The sequence below is a fragment of the Stenella coeruleoalba genome (assembly GCF_951394435.1).
Source record: "Stenella coeruleoalba genome assembly, chromosome: 2".
NCBI classification, from domain to species: Eukaryota; Metazoa; Chordata; class Mammalia; order Artiodactyla; family Delphinidae; genus Stenella; species Stenella coeruleoalba.
The window spans coordinates 166579564-166594547 of NC_137147.1; the positions used below are offsets into that span (position 1 = coordinate 166579564).

Genomic DNA, 14984 nt, shown 5'->3' on the forward strand with positions numbered 1-14984 from the left:
TATCTATGAAAGAAATTACATCAATAATTAATAACCCTCCAAAACAGAAAGTACCAGGCCAACATGGGCCCGCTGGTGAATTCTACCAAACATTTAACAAAGCAATCATACCAGTTATCTGCAAACTCTTTCAGAGGATAGAAGTAGAGGCACGACTTTATAACTTATCCCATAAGGTCAGCATTATCCCAATACTACAATTAGAATAATTTCTGGACCCCTAATGTATACCATGGTGACTATAATTAATAATGAGGTATTATATCCTTGAAATTCACTAGGAGAGTAGACCTCAAGTGTTTTTACCAAACACACAAAAAGGTAACTATGTGAGGTGATAGATGTATTAATTGTCTTGATTGTGGTAATCATTTCACAAAGGATATGTGTACCAAATTATCATATTGTACACCTTAAATATATACAATTTTTATTTGTTAATCTTACCTCAATAAAGCTGGGGAAAAATAATTGCCTTTAAGAAATATATTTTCCTGTAAATTTTGTTTTATCTTGTGAGTAATTTTCCCTCTCTTTCAACATTTTCTGCATATCATTTATAATATTAAAATTGGATTTAAATATAAAATGTAAAATTACTTTAGAAGGTGGCACCTTTTAGATATTAGTTTTGATATTATATTCTTTTTCCATGGGTATTTCAAGTGTTTTTCAATGATAAGTTATTCATAACACAACCTTTTAAATATAAATACAACAGTTTATAAAATTCAGAGGTTTTGTTGAGGAGGGAGGGATATGTAATTGATACATGAAATGGACAAAGAGGAAAATTTTAAAATATTGATATTATTTTTAAAGTAGGGTGGTGGTGGGATAGATAAATTAGGAGTTTGGGATTAACAGATACACACTGCTATATATAAAATAGGTAACCAACAAGGAACACTGTATAGCACGGGGAGCTCTACTCAATATGTAGTAATAACCTGCAATGGAAAAGAATCTAAAAAAGAATATATATATATATATATATATATGTATGTATGTATGTATATAAACAAAATCACTTTTCTGTACACCTGAAACTAACACAACATTGTAAATCAACTATATTTCAATAAAAACTAAAAAAACAAAAAAGGTAGGGTGGTGGCTATATTGTGCCTATTTTAGTATTATTCTTTACACTGTATATATAGTACATTTGTATGTATTAAATATTTTATTAAAAAAATTAAAAATATTCTGCCTTTATGTGTGCTATTACACCTGCCTTATACAAGTTCCAAAGATGACAACATGCTCAGGCAGAGGCTCATAAAAATACTTAACTATCAGGAATTTGTCAGTTCCTGAACACAATGAAGTCTAAGGTCTATAGTAATATAGTACCTTAAAGTAATATATAGTAATATAGTAGTATCTATATATATAATATAGATATATATAATATATAGTAATATAGTCCCTTAAAGTCCCATTTAAGAATAACATCCCATCCTTAACAACTGTAATAAAAATGAGAGTAGTGAATGCTATCACATGGCGGTATTAAAAATGAAGATTTAAGGGACATTAGAAGTGTATTAAAATTTTCTACATGACTGTGAAATATTTTTTAAAAGTTTAAATAAAGTGACCCTCGAGTTTAGCATTGATGTCTGAAGGAGAAATATACTTAAAGAACATGTCAGAACAACAGAAGTCTGAGACATTTTTTTTGTGTGGGAAAAATCCTCATCGCTGTGCAGAAATCTCTAGAAATGTTATACTCTAGGGTTTGGGAAGCAGAGATGAAGCAATAAAAAATAAACTTTCTTTTGGGAGAAACGTGAGGTGAAAACTGATGAAGTAGGACTAGTAATTGCCAAGGTTCAGCTGCATTTTTACCTCACATGCCCACCTGCATTCATATTTGACCAGTTCAGGAGGTAAAATGTGTTTGTCTGTTCATGCCTGGTAGACATTTATCTCCATGGCAAACCCACTCAATGATGAAAGGACAAGAATAGTGCAAACAAGCCATTTCCAAATGTAAATCAGCTTTTCTATTTTGCATAAGGCCCTGTCTGACAACTGACTAGATAATTCTGCTAATTATGTTAATAATTATATGTATTGTCAAAACTCCAGAAGTAGCAAAATTAAAACTACCAGATCAATAAAATAGTATTTAGTAAAACTTTATTGTGCATGTAAGAACAGTTTTCGAACTGGGAGCTTTGAAATTCAAAACTGATATGAAGTTCAGGGGCATGGAGTTACAGAATGGCTTATAAAGTGAAAATGAGGAAGTCCATTAAACTGTACAATGATTGGTTATCACAGTAGGGGTCTCCATATGGCAGGAGACTGGTTAAAAGTGATTATCTTATACCATTTTTAGGATGATGATTTAAGTTTCTTTCATGATTATCAGAGGTATTTGCAAGAAATAATCTAAGTTAAGTTTCACTTATGTTGAAATAAACTAGATTTAGTTTTGCTTATATGGCTTTAATGATTTTGTCTGGTGATTGTCAGAGGCGGGAGTTTGGGGAGGGGTGAAATGGGTGAAGGGGCTTAAAAGGTAGAAACTTCCAGTTATAAAATAAATGTCATGAGGTTGTAATATACAGCATGGTGACTATAGTTAATATTGTCTTGCATATTTGAAAGTTGCTAAGAAAGTAGATTGTAAAAGTGTCATCACAAAGCAAAAAAATTTTTGTAACTACCTATGGTGATGGACGTTAATTAGATTTATTGTGGTGATAATTTCACAATATATACAAATTTTGAATCATTATGTTGTAAGCCTGAAACGAATACAATGTTATATGTCAATTATATCTCAGTAAAAATTTTAAAAATATAACTTATCTCTCAAAAAATCAGTAAACCTATTGTGATATCTTAAAAAATCAACCAGGTTTACATATATTACAAATTAATTTCAAGTTAATGAATTATAGAAGGACTGATAAAAAATTTTTGAAAATCACCACTTGGTAACCACCACATTAATAATAATTTCAGGGGGGACTTCCCTGGTGGTCCAGCGGTTAGGACCTCTGTGCCATAGCCCTGGAATCAATCCCTGGTGAGGGAACCACGATCCCGCAAGCCATGTGGTGCGGCAAAAAAAAAAAAAAGGAAAAATAATTTCAGGTAATACTCATCAGTGGGTGTTAAAACTAGTGGGTAAAAGTTTAATTAGAAATAGGATTTTACACTGTCTCAAGGTATTCCCTATTCCCCCTCCACTCTCCCACCCCCCCCAAATATTTGTCTGCTCAGAGAATTTCCAAGTCTGATATCTATTTTATATTTAAACGGTATTTAATTACTTACTAATTTATATAACACCATGTTCCACAAATCATAGGAAGCAACTCAATTATGATATTTATATAGTTTTTTATATTGTGTTTTAACCGGTTTCATTCAGTTCTAACAATAAGTCTCTGAGACCAGCATTAACAGCCTATTTTTATAGCTAGAGGAACTGCAGATCACAAAGATTAACGGACCTGCTCAGTTGAGAGGTAGGTATTAACACTGTCTTCTTGTTGGTGGGAAAGTGAAGCTTAGAGCAAAGAAGGAAATTGCTAAAGAAGACATACTTAGTTTGAGGTGTTATTAGGAGGTGGGATTTCAACTCAGATTTACTGACCTTAAAGACTGTCATTAACTGTTGTGGTATATTACCTCCTCAAAATGTTACTTTTCTGATGGTTTTATCCAAAGAAAAGAGTCATTCAGTTGACTCCTATTTCCAAATACCATTTTGTTTTAGAACATGGATGCAATTTAGAATTAATTTCAAATTCTTCTGACAATATGAGACAATCCATTTTTATTTCTAAAAGATTGTCCATCCAGGGAATTCTCCTTCTGTTTTCTCCTATAATTTTTACCTAGTAAATTCTAAGAGAAAGTTAACCTTGGTAGGAAAACATTTGTTGTGTAATCTGTGGAGAAACCTAAGTCAGTGTAGTTGATTTTTAAGAAAGATCAAAATAGTGTGTTAACCTTTCCTGTTCATCTTGTGCCCTCAGGAAATATGTTTTCAACCTGACAAAATAGAATCGATTGCCTGTGACTCAATTTCTTTCACCATTAAAGTGCAATTAGTTTACAATTATATTATAGAAGTTAAAATAAGAATATAAGAGTGACAAGGGAAAATTAACACTGGATCCTATCTCTTTTTAAATCTGGACTTCATTTACTTGTGAGGATAAGCCCAAGGTTGCTTTGGGAGACATGTTCTGAGAGCTCTTTACCATGCATATAGATTAAGTAAATACTTTAATGAACTGTCTGCTCTTTGCTGAATACTAAAAAGCTATAAAATATTACTCTTCTGATGGCTGTCTGTCCTGGTTGCAGGATTTTGAGACTCCAGGGATCAGGTATGAACCTGGTACCATGCAGGTCAGTTTGTCTCCTCCAGGGGTCGCTGGAACCTAGCCTCTCTATACAGTTCTTTCTATGTCTGGGGGTGGGATTGGTGGTCCTTGAGACGTTATACAAACTGCCATGTACCTTCCGTGTTCCAACTGATGTCAGGGATGTCACACTCCTGAAGTGCTTACCTAAGGAGCCCCGTAAGAACCTGAAGCCTGGAGCTTGTGCCAGTCAAGCATTTCTCCACAGCTCAGCTGCCCATGTTATTTATGCAAGAGGCCTCCACGTGGTTACCTGAGACCAGCCGCCCAGATGGCTTGACTTCTCTCTCCTGCAGTAGGTGATGATGGCTTTTTGTTTTCGCATTCTCATTGTGCTGTGGGAACTCCTTTTAGGATGTAAAACTGATCCCCCACCACCAGCGTGTGTCCTTGAACCATTCTGTTGATCCCTAGATGTGGTTGAGAACCTTCTATCTTGCATCAACCCCTCTTCCCTGAAATCTGGTCCTTTTTTTCCTTATATTTCTGGCCAACCACCTCCCTAGGATTCTGTCACCAGATGAGACATAGGTCTTCAAAGCTTTTACAACACATAGGTGACAAGCTTTGCACTTACTAATGTATAACATAGACTTCTATAAGTAGGTTGTGGAGAATTAAATTGGGAATTTCTATAATAATTAGAGAAAATTAATTATAAAAAATGAAGCATTAAATAATTAAAAATTGGAAATGAACAAAAAATATAGCAGTTAAACTTAAGGGTGACATACAAACTTCCAGTTATAAGATAAATAAGTCCTGAGGAGGTAGTGTACAGCATGGTGACTGTAGCTAAAAATACTGTATTACATATTTGAAAGCTGCTAAGAGAGTAGATCTTAAAATTTCTCATTAAAGGTTAAAAAAAAATTGGAACTATATATGGTGATGGATGTTAACCAGACTTATTGCAGTGATCATTTCATAATATACACAAATATTGAATCATTATGTGATACACCTGAAATTAATGTTATATGTCAAATGTAACTCAAAAAAAATAAACTTAAGGGTGACAAAGATAGCATTCAATAAGCATTTCTTTAAAACCAAGTAGTTTAGGTTTATGCCTAGGTACGTCGAAACTCTGAATGGCTCACATATAATATTGTCTTGAACTAAGAATGCATTAATAGCATGCAACTTTGGCCTAATGATTGGGAAATGGATACACACTGTGAGAGCCCAGGTATCAATAAGACCTTCATGAACTTTTGAAGAAGTGTTGTGCTCAGTATTGACTTTGCTTTTGGAATCTAGGGTACAGCTGAATTGCTTAGTGCCAGTGGCTGACTGTCTCATCTGGTGTAACCTGTCTCACAATCTTTGTTAGCCCAACAGATATTTCAATCTCACACATTCGCACCAGATATCTACTCTCTTCTCTTCTTTCTACTGTTTCCTTGAAGAGAAGGGATATAGTTCAACAAAATGAGAAATTGAAAACAAAACAGCAAACTTTACTTTCTAAAACAGCCATGTAGAACTAAGGTTACAGTTTCATATGAGATAACTTGTCCATATACCAAACTTTGGAACCCTTGTTATATACCCATAAATGGCCTAATTTAGCATTGAAAAATAATGGTTTTTATCTATTCCTCAGTAGAAGGACATGTGAGTTGTTTCCAGTTTTTGGTGATTATGAATAAAGCTGCTATAAACATTTTTATACTGCTTTTAATGTGAATCTAAGTTTTTGTTTCACTTGGATAAATATTGCTGGGTTGTACAGTAAATGTGTATTTGAGCTTAATGGAACTGCCACACTGTTTTCTAAATTGGGTGGGTGTAAATTTTGTATTCCCACTAGGAACTGAGGAGAGTTACATTTGTTCTGCATATTTCTGATCACTTGTTATTGTTAATTTAAAAAATCATAGCCATTCTATAGGTGTTTAGTGGTATTTCATTATGGTTTTAATTTTCATTTCCCTGATAACTAATGACATTGAGAATCTTTTCATGTGCTTATTGCCAACCATATATCTTATGTGGTGCAGTAGTTGTTCAAGTCTTTTGCCCATTAAATAATTTTAAAATATTATTGTGTTTTACGAGCCCTTTATATATTCTGCATACAAGTCCTTTGTCAGATATGTTATTTGCAAATATTTCTTCTTACTCCATGCCTTGTCTTTTAAATATCTTAAAAGTGTCTTTCAAGGAGTGGAAGTTCTTTTTTATGTGGTTATAAGTTTTTTAATTGAGGTGCAATTGACATGCAGTATTATATTAGTTTCATGTGTACAATGTGGTGATTCGACATTTATATACATTGTGAAATGATCACCACAGTAAGTCTAGATACCATCTGTCACTATAGAAAGTTAAAACAATATTATTTACTGTGTTCTCCATGCTGTACATTACATCCTGGCTTATCTATCTTAAAACTGGAAGTTTGTACCTCTTGATCCCCTTAGATAGTAGAAGTTCTTAATTTTGAAGTCTAATTCATCAATTTTTTTCCTTTATGAACTGGAATTTTGGTTTCACATATAATGGAGTATAATTCAACAATAAAGGAAACAAACTAACTGATATACATAAAAATGTGGCTGAATCTCCTATACATTAAATTAAGTGAAAGAAGTCAAATTCGAAAGGCTACATACTGTTTGATTCCATTTACTTGATGTTTTGAGAAAGACAAAACTCAAAAGACAAAAAATAGATTAGTAGTTACCAGGGGCTGGGGGTGCAGGGAGAATTCACTACAAAGAGGGAAGGGGAATTTGGGGGTGGTGGTAATGGAACTGTTCTGTATCTGACTGTGGTGCAAATTGCGTAACTATATGTGCTTGTCAAAACTCATAGAGCTGTTCACTAAAAAGGGTGGTTTTACTGTGTGTAGATTATGCCTTAATTATTTAAAAAGCAATAGTTTTACTTAGTTGTCCCCTTACTGCAACTCACTTCCTTTAGAAGCCTTCATTATAACAATGGTCAAAAAGTGGAAACAACATAAGTGTCTATCAATGAATAAAAAATATATGGTATATCTATGCAACTGAATATTACTCAGACATAAAAAAGAATGAACCACTGATTCACAATACAACATGGATCAACCTCAAAATCATTATGGTAAGTTAAAGCATCCAGATACGAAAATACGTGTTGTATGATTCCATTCATGTAAAAAAGAATAGAAAATGCTATATTAGAAAAAATATTTATCAGTAGTTATCAGGTGCTACTGGTGGAGGGTGGGATATACTGCAAAAGGGCTTGAGGAAACTTCTGGGGTGATAGAAATGTTCTGTAGTTTGGTTGTGGCAGTCGTTTTACAGTTGTGCTAATCTACAAAAACCCACTGAGTTGGGTTTTTATTAAATGTATACAGTTCATTTTAAATACATTCTACATCAATAAATGTGATTAATTTTTTAAATTGGGTTTCAAATTCTAACAGCTAATTTTTCTTAGCAGACAGATCTTCCTCGACTTATGATGGGGTTACAACCTGAGAAGCCCATGATAAGTTGAAAATGTCCTAAATTGAAGTTCATTTAATACGCCTAATTTACCAAACATCATAGTTTAACCTAGCATCCCTTAATCATGCTCAAACACTTACATTAGCCAAGAGTTGGGCAAAATCATCTAACACAAAACTTACTGAATATCTCATGTAATTTACTGAAAACTCTACTGAAAGTGAAAAAAAGAATGATTGCACAGGTACAGAATGGTTGTCAGTGTATTGCTTGTTCACCCTTGTGACCTCATGACTGGGAGTTGCTGCTCACTGCCACTGCCCAGCATCACAAGGGAGTGTCGTATCACATATCACTAGCCCAGGGAAAGATTAAAATTCAAAGTATGGTTTCTACTGAATGTGGATCACTTTCACACCATTGTAAAGTCAAAGAATCATAAATCAAATCATCATCAATTGGGAACTCTCTATACATGTAATTCTACTGTCTTTTGGGTTCCATTGTCATAGATGATAATCAGCTGTCAATGTAATTATTAGTAATTATGATTCTCTTTAGGGTAATCTGTCTTTTCTTCCCCCTCTGGTTGTATTAAAGGCTCCCTTTTTCTCTTTGATTTTTGGTAGTTTCACTGTGATGCGGATTTCTCTTTATTCTGCTTGAGAGTTGTGAGGCTTTTTGATTCTGTGGTGAGGGGTCTTCCATAAATTTTAGAAAGCTGAAATCATTATTTCTTCATATATTGTCTTTACTTCATTCTCTTTCTCCTCTCCTTCTATTGAACTCTTTTATTTGGGCATTACTTTTTATTCCTGCACCTTTAAAACCATGGAAACCAAAGCTTAAAATTCCTAAGCTCAGAAATAGGCTTCCTTCAAGGAATAACCTGTTTTAAATTCTTAGTACCTAGCTGGGTTTCTGCCCTCACTTAATTTTTGGCATCTGAATATTCCTTACTTTCCTGCTGGACTTAGGCATGTGTAAAGATTTTAAAATATATTTTACTTATCATTTTAACTTGTTTTGAATTAGATGATCAGTTACGGAACCCAGTCTCTACTGTCAGAAGATGGAACTGCATGGTACAGATGATGCCATTGGAAAAATTTATCATGATATATCCATTAATATTTAAATTCTTGTTTAACAGTTATCCCTTAATCACTACATAGCTCAGGGTCTAAAGATGTTTTCACAAGCTGAAAGAGACTTTATAAACACAAAACACATCAGAAAATCATGAAGAAATTTTGCTTTAGTGGTATTGAATAATCTGAGGCCTGCTTCCAATGAGATTGCAATAAAACCAAAGAAGTAAATTGAACAAGAGCTTATAGCGCAAAGGGTGCACTGTTTCTTAACAGTTCACATTAGAAATTGTATCTATATTTCAAAATGATCTCAAAATTACACGAAGCAAAATTTGGTAGCTGTGAAGAAGATCTTTTGAGACAGGGCAATATTAAAAGAAAAAGGAACAATTCATTTCTTTTCTCTAGGTTGGTGAAATAATATTTCAGAAATGACAGAACTTATTGATAGAAAGTTTTAACTTTATTATTATTCAACTATGCCAATTTAAACCTGTATTCAATAGAGAAGTTATTCTCAGTATTTTGGAATTTTATACCTAGTCATTTCATAGTCACTTTACTTTATTTTATAGAACCTTTGAATTTCAGATATTGTGGTGGTGTTAATCAAGTTTGGGCTTCAGTATTCCTAATGTGCATTGGCCACCATGCTATCTTCTGCTTATGTAAGACAATTTTAGCTGTTTCCCAAATCTCCCAGGGGAATAACTGTACTTATAGGTTGTCAAATTGATCACGCACACACATACATACATAAACATATATATCAATGAAATAATGCATTGTTGATTTTTAGCTCTGAAAGATTTATTTAAGCATTTTAATGAACTTATTTAGATGTCTGTGTTATTTTGTTACTGTTATCAATGTCCTAAATATGTTTGTTTGATATATTTTAATAAAGAAGGAGATTTTGAAATTATACCTTATTATGTATCATTCTGGAGGAGATTCTTACTTTTTTTGAATAAAACTTTTCTAAGTTGTCACTTCTTGCAATGCACATTAAAGTCTGTTAGTTGTGCATTTATATTTCAGATGCATGATAATTTTATATAAGGCTCTATTTCTGAAAAAAAAGTATTATTTTAATAAGCATTCGTTTATATCTCTAAACAGAAGATAGTATGGAAGACTGAGAGCAGTATTTGATATCATAGAAGGAGGGTAAATTTTGAGATCTGAGTCAAGCTCTGCTGTTCACCAGATATGTAGCCCCAGAAAAACATTGCATCTCTACAAATTTCAAATAGCTCAAATGTAAAATGAGTTGAATATTACCCAGGGTTGTTATTTATATTGATTAAGTAAAATATGTGTGATGACTGCAACACAGGTACTCAAAAAATTAGCTTTTCTACTTTTGGGTCAATTCTGCTCATTAGCTCAAGTTTATTTAATTTGTGGGGCAAGAACTAATGGAGTCTACAACTTATGCTTAAAGCTGTGAAAAAGACTTTATGGTTAGAGCCTTAGTGGCAGTTTTCTAGAGGTTCATGGTAGGAATGGTAATTTGAGTATCTCTCTCCATTCCATTTACTCTCATTGTGTGACAATCAAGGACCAGTTGTGAACAATGAGGAACGCAACCACCTTAGCTGAGAGGAGGCACTCTATCACTTTTTTGTCAGAGAAAGTTTTTAGATGAAGGAATGCATCTATTTTTGTATTTTGAAAACCTCTGCCCCTGCAAGATGTCATGTTAGGCACTTACACAATTATGTTAAAATGACAGTTCTTATCTCCAAGAAATTTGGAGACACACAATTGGGACAGATGTTAAACTGAAGGATTCTCAAGAACTTATTATTTTTAGTATTTCTCAAGCCCCACTGAGATAAATGATTTCTATGGAGGATTGTTTGAAGCAACTCATTCTCCTCTGTGAACCGAGCCAGAGCATCAAAGAGCTATGGAGTGGTCCATATTATTTTGGTTTCCTTACAAAATTCCTTTTAAATTTCTCTTGCATATGCCCTCCCATAAATTACATTATAGGATGCATATATTTTTTCATTTATTGTAAGCAGTTGGGAAAGCAGCTGAAGATATCATCTACTGCATCACTGAGTGGCCCTTGTAAGGAAGATCCAAGGCACATATAAGGAATTATAGACTTATTATTCCTTTGTTGGCCATCAGGAAGTTCTAGAATTAATATGTGGCCCAATTTTTATAACTTTAGAACCTATAACATCCATAACTATATACTAATGCTTAGTCTTATAGTTCAGGTTTATCTTACAGTTTTCTGACCTTGTTTTATATTCACTTGTTTATATTGGGTTGGCCAGAAAGTTCAACTGGTTAATGAATATGTTTTTCAATAAAGTTCCTGGTGAAAATGAAAAATGTGTCTTTTATTTTTATTTAAAACCGAATGAAATTTTTGGCCAACCCAATATTTTATTGTATTAAATTAAGCTGTCAGTTTGTCAGTACTTGTCAGTGCTTCATATCCTTTGTGCCTTGGTATATATGTAAGTAGATAATTCCTCTAAATAATATTTCTCTTATTATCAACTTTCTGGAAATGCTAGTTCACTTTTGTATTAATTCCCTAGGAATATTTTAGTTTAAAATTCAGTGTTGTATTTTCAACATATTGAGGAGAATTAAGGAGAAAGAAAATGGGAAGTGTGCAAAGATTAGAAAGCTTAATAATGGTAGTTATCGCAGAAGACAGAGCTATGCATGAAATAATTACTCACTCACGTAAAATTCAAACTATTCTTTATATAATAGTTTCAAATAGCCAGGCTTTTAAGAAAAAAACAGCCTTTTTTCCAAAATAAAAATACTATACATCACAAAAAAGACTGTTTATGAGGTTATACATCATAATGCTTAAAACTGAGTCCTTTGTGCATTCTCAAGCTTCTCTCCCCACCAGAAAGTAACCCCTCCTACCATTTAGATAATAAAAATATGTCTTGCTGCTGGGGATTGGTTAACGTACCATTTAATTTAAGGATAGCTTTTTAGGTGAATTTCATTTTATCAATTCCCTTAGCATAATTCTGGACTCTTGTGTCCCTCATGCCATTCTTTCATCTTTCCCATTGCTTGAAGCAAATTTATAGTTATTATTTAGAGTTATCCAAAATTTATTAATATTTATTCATTTTTATTGTGTATCAGGTACTGTGCTAAACAGTAAAAAGATGACAAAAATATTCTTAAGTGATGCAGTTAATTACTCTGCCATCTTTGAAACACTTTGTTTTTCATTCTGTCCTGGATCCCTCCTACCTCACTCTCTTTCTTTTCCAATTTACTCCCTGGTATTTCTTATTTCCCTGAGGTTTGAAACTGGAATGTCCCAGAGCTCTGTCCTTAGCCCTTTTCTCCATCTACACAAACAAACTTGGAGATCTATATGGTCTTGTGGTTTAAATATCATATAATAATAATATTGTTATCTTGTGGTTTAAATATGTGCTATATATTATGTGGTTTAAACATCTCAGCCCAGACTTTGCCCCTAAACTTCAGTCTTATGTGTCTAACTGTCTAGATGACATTTGTACTTGGATCTCAAACTTTACATTTCCTCAACTGAGCTCTTGATTCTCCCCACAGCCTGGTCCTTTCTGTCTTCTCCAGCTCAGAGAGATGTAACTCCACCCTTTAGTTAGTTGCTCAGGCCAAAAATCTTGGGAGTCATCTTTGACTAGTGTTTTAAGCTCCCATCCCCAATACAACCTCTCAGTATTGTATGAACCAATGGGGTTCATTTTCAAGATACATTAAGGTTCTGACTGCTTCTATCACTGTTACCACTCGATCCAAGCCATCATCATATTTTACTTGGATTACTGCAATAGCCTCCTGTGTTAGTCATGGCATTAACTGCTGTTAACAACTCCCAAATCTCAGTGGCTTAGTGCAACAAATGTTGATTACTTGCTCACATGACAGTGAGTGGGTGAAGGGGTGCTGACCTGCATGGTCATTCAGGGACCCAGGATTTCTCCATCTTTCTCTAGGACACGAAATTCTCCACTGGATTCTCTCCACATGGCAGAGAATGTGGACAATGTGTGAGTTTTCTTGCCAGGCCTGGATGCTGCATCCATCACTTCTGACTGCTTCCTATGGCTGGAAGTCAGTCACATGGTCTTATCTAACTGCAAGAGAAGCTAAGAAATTGCCTTGAATGTGAATACAGGGAGGAAATAAAATTATTTGGTGAACACACAGCAGTCACAGTGAGCTCATTAAAATGTAAGAATCAAATTGCTTTACTGCTGTAAATTTTCCAATGGCTTAACTTCTCACTCGGAAAAACAGCTGACTCTGTACAATGGGTTAAGGGGTCCTACATGATCTGGCTACCATTACCTCTTTCACTTTATTTCTATTACTCTTTATTTTCACTCCTCTCCAGTCTCTCTGACTTCTTTGATCTACCTCAGGGCTTTTGTACTTGCTATTTCTTCTGCCTCCAGTAAGCTTCCTCTAAATATCTGCGTGGCATTCTGCCTTATCATCTTTGTATCTTGGTTCACATGTTGCTTTCTCAGGGAGTCCGTTCCTGCTCACCCAAATTAAAATTGCAACCATCAACACCAGTACTCCTTACCTTGCTTCTTTGCTTGATTTTCTTTTCATAGCTCTTACCACTTTCTATTGTACTATTTATTTTGTTTCTTATCTCTCTCTTCAGACTACAATATAAGCTCCATTAGGGTAGGGGTCTCGCTTGCTGTGTTCACTGCTATAACCTCATCTCCAGGAGTAGTGCCTGGCATTTAGTAGGTTCTGAATAATAATTATAATTATGTTAAAAATAATTATGATGATAATAATAATGGTTTGTTGAATGAATGAATTCTCCATTTCCAAGCACTTTAAAATCAAGCTAGGAAGACAGACAGATAACTATATTATCTCACTACAAGACACAGATACCAAGAGTTATGGAAACAAAGAAAACTGATTTATTCTGCCTGGAAGTCTGGAGGCTTCACAATGAGGACAATGTTAGACCTGGGTATTGAAGAATGAATAGGTGTTTTCAGGTTTTAAGGGGCATTCTAGGAAAAAAAATAGCACAAACAAAGGCTTGGAAGCAGGAGTATTGTGACACTTGGAAACAACTGAGGAATCGGAGGGGTCTGGAGTTGGATATGCGAGTGTGTATTTAAAACAGGGATATTAGACTAAAATGTTAGGTTTGTCTAAAAGTGTTTAGTACTGTAACACATTTGGATTTTACTCTGTTGGCAGGGGAGAAACTTGGCAGTCTTTAGTAGAAGTATGATGAATCCAGGTGTGCATGTACGAAGGATAAACTTGGTGAACTGTGTAGAAGACTGAGGGTAAGTGGCAGGGAACTTAGTGAGAGGCTATTCATGACCGAGCAGATGAATAGCTGATCTAAAACATTCATCAAGGGCTCATATGGACAAATCTACTCAGTCACAAGGATAGCATCTCAATTGTTTGCCTATCTCTAAATGGCAAGGGAGAGAGGTCTGCGTAAATGTGGTTAACCCTTTAGACCAGAGAGATTGTTAGGAACATTGGCTTTGTTAAACCTAAGCATTCTATACCTCCATCAATGTGAAAACTGCTTCTAATGTTTTTCATGGCCATTACAGCAAGGGTCTCAAAGCCTGAATCTCAAGCATCTTCTTGTGAATGTATTTTGTGAGCGAGAGCAGATGTGGGCATTTACATTACTAAATGTTGACAAGTTATTTGGTTTTGAATTTGATCCTTGATTCATCAGGCCTACTTGGCCTCTCTCAAGTGAACACCATGACCTGTGAATGATTTATGCTACACTGATTTTATTCCATGCAATAATTTAAAAATTATTATTGAATGCCCACAACATTCACTTTATAAAGTACTACAAGGCATAAGAATACGACTAATACTGAGAGAAAAGCATTCGAGTCACAGAGCCTGCTTATCATTGCCTCAGCCCCATTACAAGCATCCCCATAATAAAGTGCTAGTAAAAACTTGTGGGCCTTGCAAATAATACTTGTAATAGGATTGCTTCTCCGGCAGTAAAGCATCTGTGCTTATTT

At 34.3% G+C, this 14984-nt stretch overlaps 1 protein-coding gene across 1 annotated transcript in view; it reads right to left on the minus strand.

Moving 5' to 3' along the window:
* Positions 1-14984, minus strand: part of LOC307183133 (uncharacterized protein) — a 47894-nt gene that overhangs the window by 20044 nt on the left and 12866 nt on the right. The window lies entirely within an intron of this gene.